Source organism: Dermacentor variabilis, chromosome 3 (genome assembly GCF_050947875.1).
Source record: "Dermacentor variabilis isolate Ectoservices chromosome 3, ASM5094787v1, whole genome shotgun sequence".
NCBI classification, from domain to species: Eukaryota; Metazoa; Arthropoda; class Arachnida; order Ixodida; family Ixodidae; genus Dermacentor; species Dermacentor variabilis.
Window position 1 is genome coordinate 190700593 of NC_134570.1, and position 6590 is coordinate 190707182.

General features: G+C 47.9%; 1 protein-coding gene across 1 annotated transcript in view; it reads right to left on the bottom strand.

Moving 5' to 3' along the window:
* The window catches only part of LOC142574962 (2-Hydroxyacid oxidase 1-like), a 49760-nt gene extending 43446 nt beyond the window's left edge, over positions 1-6314 (bottom strand). The window contains exon 1 of the mRNA XM_075683942.1: positions 6251-6314. The gene's annotated coding sequence lies outside the window, so the exon portion shown is untranslated. The remainder of the gene's footprint in view (positions 1-6250) is intronic.
* Positions 6315-6590: the final 276 nt, after the last annotated feature.

A 6590-nucleotide genomic window follows, 5' to 3' on the forward strand; every position in this document is an offset into this window, starting at 1 on the left:
TGTGTCAAATTCATGTACCATTTTGTAAGTATTTTATTCATCTAAGCCACATCGCTAACGCTTCGACCATTTGATAAGGGTACAAGGGCACATGGGACTAACTTTAAACGAGTCAGCAGAGGCGCTGGCGGCGACATCTTTTAAAAGCCTAGTACTGAGGAATCTATGCCCTGCGGCATACATCACAGCTTTAAGATTTAAATAAAAATCCCTTCAAGAGGCATATGCCAAACCATGTGTATTGAATAAAGCCAATTTTCAGCATCTCAGATTTCCTTGGCACAGCAGATTATGCTTCACCCGACAATTTGAACTTTCGTTTACGAGGGTGCATTGCCAATTACCAATGCTTATTTTTTATTCCTACACATCTGGTTAGGCTCCTTCACCCTCAAAATTATTGATTCAATGAGCCAGAAACTATAGATGATTTCTCTAAGAATGTCATAGGTACAACATACAAAGAAAACGACTTCTGGAAGGTCAACTTCGCCAACATCGACCGTGCATTACACTTTCTGTTATACTATCTGTTGGGGGATAGGATCTAGAGTGCTGCAATAGAAACGTACGTGGTGCCATATTAATGCGTCAGTATTCCTAGGGTACTTCACACACTTTTGGGGGCTTATCTATGCATCTACGTGTGTTTTCATCTATCTTTCTACGTATGTTTGTATCTAACCGTCTTCCTGCCTACCTGGTTCACAGGGTAGTCCATGGTCGAATGGCTTAGCGCATCGGGCTACTGTGATAAGGGAACAGGGTTCGAAACAAACCACTGGACAACATTCGGTCACTGAGTATGTGATAATGTGCATATATGTGCCACTCTACAGCAAAACTCTTTCGCGCCGACATGGACCACTGTAGATGCGGGACTGGTTAAGCATCTAGCCAGTAGGGCGCATGTTTCATTCTGAACTAGTGAGGTCCCTCCTTTATCAATGCAACATTATACATCGCAGCACCAACGCCGACCACCCCCAGACAAATAACCAGACGGAACGGTTCAACTGTACTCTCGGCGAGGTCGGTCGGTCGGTCGGTCGGTCGGTCGGTCGGTCGGTCGGTCGGTCGGTCGGGTGGGTGGGTGGGTGGATGGATGGATGGATGGATGGATGGATGGATGGATGGATGGATGGATGGATGGATGGATGGATGGATGGATGGATGGATGGATGGATGCCCGACCGCCGCATTGTAGGCCCTCTGGACAGCCCATAGTTGCGCCTCGGCATCGGGGCTCTTGATAGCGGAAAGCCACTTGTCTTCATTGATTTGTTCTGTGCCTCGTAACGAGGGGCAACGCCAGAGCCTATGGTCTAGGCTAGCGATGTCATTGCAGTGGCTGCAAGAACTACTGGAATAAGTGTCGGGATAAAGCTTGTGGAATAAAGCCGGGTGGGATACGAGCCTGTTCGCAATAATCCGAAGGTCAATGCCTGCGCTCTATTTAACTTCTTGTGAGGAAGGGGAAAGTCTCTCCTGCCGAGATAAAAGTGCTGCGTGATTTCGTTGTATGCGGTCGGTTGATCTCTGTTCTCCACCACTGCGGGCCGGCGGGGAAGTTCTCCATGGTCGCGGAAAGCGAGACTTCGCGACTTAGATTGGGCCAGCTCGTTGAGGTTTGTGGGGCCTCCCATGATGGATACCACATGAGCGGGGAACCACGTGAGAGTTTGGGTGGCGATGCTTTTGCCATGGAAGATGCGACGGGCTTCCTTAGACACGGCGCCAACGCTGAAGGCGCGCATGCCTGCCCTGGAGTGGCTGAAGATAATGACACGTTTGTCGTCCTGGAGGGCCAAGGCAATGGCCCCTTGCTCGGCCGAGGTGCTGTCCATGTATATTGTCTCAAATCATTCCAACTGGATTCTTCTTTTTCCCTTTGTAACTTACGCCACCAACACCGCCAGACAAGCCACAGCTGGATTCTCTCCCTTTTTCCTTCTCTACTTCCGTGAGCATTCCTGTACCATCGACATAATCCTTCCATATCATCCAGATGCTTCAGAGTACGCTCCGATTTCTACCGTCTCTAAGCGTGCCCGAGATTGTGCGCAGCTCGCCCGCTCGCCCCTACCCCAGAACAATCCCGCCAAAAGCTTCGACATGACGACGACCGACCTGCTCCTACCTTTCCGACTGAATACTTTGTATGGCTCTGCGTCTCACTTATGAGACCTAGCCTCTCTTCGAAACTACTACCAAAATTTGATGTTCCTTATCGCGTAAGTGCCCAAATTTCGCCCGTCAACTACATCGTCGAGCCACTAGAGAGGTTTAGCTTGTCCGGTATTCCGGTAAAACGCAGGCGGTTGGGGCGTTGGGGCGGAGGCGTAAACGTGAGCGGTCTGCATGGTGCTGCCACCTGGTGGCGCAGTGCTCAAACAGACAGAAACAGCTAATATTCCAGTAACGAAGTGTATTTTACTTTGTTGCTGGTGTAAATTTTTGGCAGCAACACGATTATGCCAGTGCCGAATATTTATACCAGCAGCGAAGAAGAATACGGAATACTGTCCGCCTGCGCTTTACCGGAATACTGGTCAAGCTAAACCTCTCTAATGGCGCCCCCGAATCACCATCGTCGCCGGGGACGTGAAATTGTTCATATGGACAGGCTCATGCCTTATTACGAGCCCATAGTTCAGTCGTCGCCGTAGGTAACCACGATGACTCCTTTCAGCCGGGGGGTGGCGTGATTCTAAGGAAGAGGAATGTCGCCGGAAAGTCGCGTCGGCATCCAGTCTCTCGAAGACAGAAAATCAGCACACTTGAAAGCGCAGTCGCCATCGCGTGTCGCGCCGCCATTTCGCCGATCGCTTGTTTCTGCCGTTGTGTTTCTGGCTGACACCGGCTACTAAAACTAGTTACAATAGAAACTCTTTGACGCCGACTTTGAGCAACTCGGTAGGTGTCACTCGGTGTGTGCTGTTATTTCAGGAATCCCTTTAATTCATAGTTGAATCGCTGGGTATGCGCCCGTACATGCGCGCCGTCCTTCAGTGAATGTGTGGGCTACTAAGCACAATTAAAAGCTTCATAACTTTATTTCAGCGGCTGCGAGAAACCAAACTGCGGATCCACCCGCCGTGCGTTCCTCTTCCTTCTAGCCTATCTTCGCGCACGCTCACATGGTTGAGCATGGCCTCGCCAGAAAAAGAAATATGCGCCATCTAGGGTAACCAGGTACGCGTCACTGGGAATGTTCCGCTGCACAATAACGCAAAGGGCCCCTTAAGTTTCCACGATGCTGGGTGGAATCGAGCCCGCGTCGCAATGATTCCTCAAGGACAGCAAGCAGGCTGCGCCGCATGTCCACTGGACATTGCCGCTTTCAATGAGCATCCTTCATGTGAGCGCTCAGCGAGCTGCGCCACGAATGCGCTTGGTATGCGCCGCTCTTCAATGAACAGCTCGCCAACTAAGGCCACTGAGCTGGTGTCACTGGGAGTGCGACAAGCGAGGAAATCATTGTAAGCGTTTCCAGGCCCCGGTGCGCCACGCTTTTTGTCTCAGAGGTTACGCGTAGGCTTCTCGGCAGCGCCACCAGATGCCGCAACGTGTCCACAAAGAAGCGCGTGAAAAGAGCCCGGTTTCCGCATTACGCATTGGTCAGCGTCGCACCGTGCAAATCTCCCGTGAAGTGCTGTATGTTCGAGAGAGGTTAGCGATCAGGAACTGTAATATTGTTCAGCGCCCGGTAATCGCCGCACGGGTGCCAGTCTCCGCTCTTCTTAGGTAACACGTGAAGCGGTGATGCCCAACTATTGGAGGAAGCGACTGCCGCTGGATGGCGCTAATGCACAAAGCTTTCATTGTCAGTTTTCTATGCAACAGTCAACTGGTACTGCAGCGAATATCGTTGACCAGCAAAAGAGAGGAATTCGATGCAGAATGAAACAACTGTTTACGGATACGCCTTGCCCTTCCAAAAGGATCGCGCTGTTTCTGCATTGTGGTAGAAGCAAAACGCCTACCTATTGACACCTTAAGCACGCAGGAAATATTAAGCATTCGTCTTCTACACATTACTCTAATTAGGAAGCATTTTCTTGGGCCCATAGCTCAAACCTGTGCGAACTAAAGCTTTGGGATGGCCAACCAAAATATATCTGACTCCATTACTGCACAGGTGCAACAGCCCAGGCCTCTGATTGTATAGCCTTCGAAACTCTCTGCTATGAAAATTCTGTTACATATTTCCGGTATCATCACGAAGGAACACATGTCGCAGGCTGGGTTTCTACAAATCGCTGCGGACGACACCACGAAAGAATAGTAGGGTTCCGCTTACAGCTTCACCGATGGGTCTTCTCAACGGAGTTCATCGGGCGCTTTGTGCGTATCGCCTACTGGCCAGTGCTCCTCTTACCGTCTTGAACGGTTAGCATCAAGCACACCAGGTGAATGTTACGGCATAAAAGAAGCGGTTTTTCGCATGCTTCGGCGACCTCCTCGACGATGGGCAACGTTACACACTCAAAGGTGGCGCTAAAACTGATGCGAAATAACAGGAATCATAACTAACGGCCAGTGATACGAGAAATTAGTTACATTCACCATAAGGCTACTATCGCTGGCCACACTATTGTATTTCCATGGATTCCCGAACACCGCGGCATATTATGAAATTAAAGAGCGAGACATGCTGCCTGCAGAAGCCCCCATTTAAGTAATTTCAAGGCGAATATAATTAACAAACTCCTATACAACATCAACGGCAAGGAAATATGCCCACGTGGAAAGGAATCGTCTGTCGAATCTATCGCTTCAATGTTCTTTTCTTCATTCAATAGACCCCATCCTAGAATTTAGACTTTTACAACAACTTCCCGGTCATCCTGAGACAAAATAATCGTCTTCTTCTGAACACTGCATTGAGCAATAGCTATGTGTACCGCCTTGGACTGACCTGCCCGTATTAAGATAACTGTAGTAAATTGAAAATTGAACACATTTTGCTGGAATTTCAAGTCTACAGAGACAAGAAAACTTGTTCCATCGGCAAAACGGGCCCCGTTTCCAATGAACCACTAAATTTAAGGAGGATACTAGCTCCTATACGTACTCCTACAATCCCACAGCAACGTTTTAAATTCCTCGTTATATTCTTTCAAGAAATCGGATTAATTGACAAACTCTAGCAAGTTTACGTGAACACCATCACATTTGCCTCACTTATTAGTATGAAGATGATATTTTTTTCTTCCTTTTATCTTTTCCAACCCCTGCTCCTAGGGTACTTATTTCCTCTATCCCTTTCACTATGCAAGCATGTAGGCACCCACTTATAGGCCCGCAGAATCCTCGGTATTTCAACAAAGAGCTTTCTCTCTCGCGTTCTCTCGCCAGGACTTCCAAAACGCATCATTTACAGAGTTGTAACCTTTGGTATTTTTGTTATCATTGCGCGAGAAAATGTAAATATAAATTTGAAGAGCAAAACAAAATAAAATTACGAGCTTCTTGCAAATGCTAAAACATCTCACATTTGCGCTTTTATTCTAGTCTTCATGTGCCCCACGTAATATCTTTTAATAAATGTGTGTTTCATGCGATGCTCTGTGTTTTATTTGTCTATATTTGCAGAGTAGAAAATTAGAACGCACAAGTTCAGGCCGACCTCTGTGCCTTTTCTGTTAATAAAATCTGTATCGTTTTACGTTGCATAGGGTTAACGAGAAGCATGCATGCATGCTTGAGGAAACTAGCAATAAGAAAAGCACCTTCAGGCATATAAATTTTTTTAGCCAAAAGGCGTGTAAGAAGAGTATACTGGCCTTAGGTAGAGCCATCCAAAAATTTTCAGTGGGCCATGTCAGGCATTACAGCCAGGTTTGCATCAATGATTGGCCCTACGTTTTCACAGGTGGCCGACTTGAGACCGATGTCAATCCCCACGCACGACACTAGGTAGTTTGCCGAGCTCCGCGCAGCCAGTCGATGGTTGCCCACGACCCACTTGGCCAAAGCTGAACCGGGATTCCCCATTGGGAACGGGGACGCTAATGGCCACAACTAAAGCTACAGAAATAGGTTTATCATTTTCCGTGCTGTATATTTCTGGCTGTTTTTCTAAAAGACTGGTATATCTGTTCTGGCTTCTCGTCTCTTCGAAGCATTCCGGTTACACAGCATGAAAATAAATAAATAAATAAATAAATAAATAAATGTAGAAAGCAAGGAGACATCAAGGCACACGTTGAAACACAAGGCCACTGTGTAATAATGCCATACTTACAGCGAAAACTTGAATAGCAGCCGCTGAAAGCTCCAGAAACGACAGACTCACGCGTGACTGTGCGGCGAAACGCCCACACACTGCACTACTGTGCTGTTCTACAGAGAAGGACGACTACAAATAATACGTCAACAATGCAGGGCGCCTACGCAGCGTGAGATAAGCCATTCCCAGTTCAGCGCTCTTTCTTCAACAGCACTGTGATGCAGCTCCGTACGCCTCTGACTGAGATAACAGCGGCGGATAGCAGGCGAGTGTTACTCCCGTATTACGCAGTGTTCCGGAGTTTCTCTTTTCCGAATAAATATAAGCACGCCTTCGCGGTTTGTACAGCTCAGCG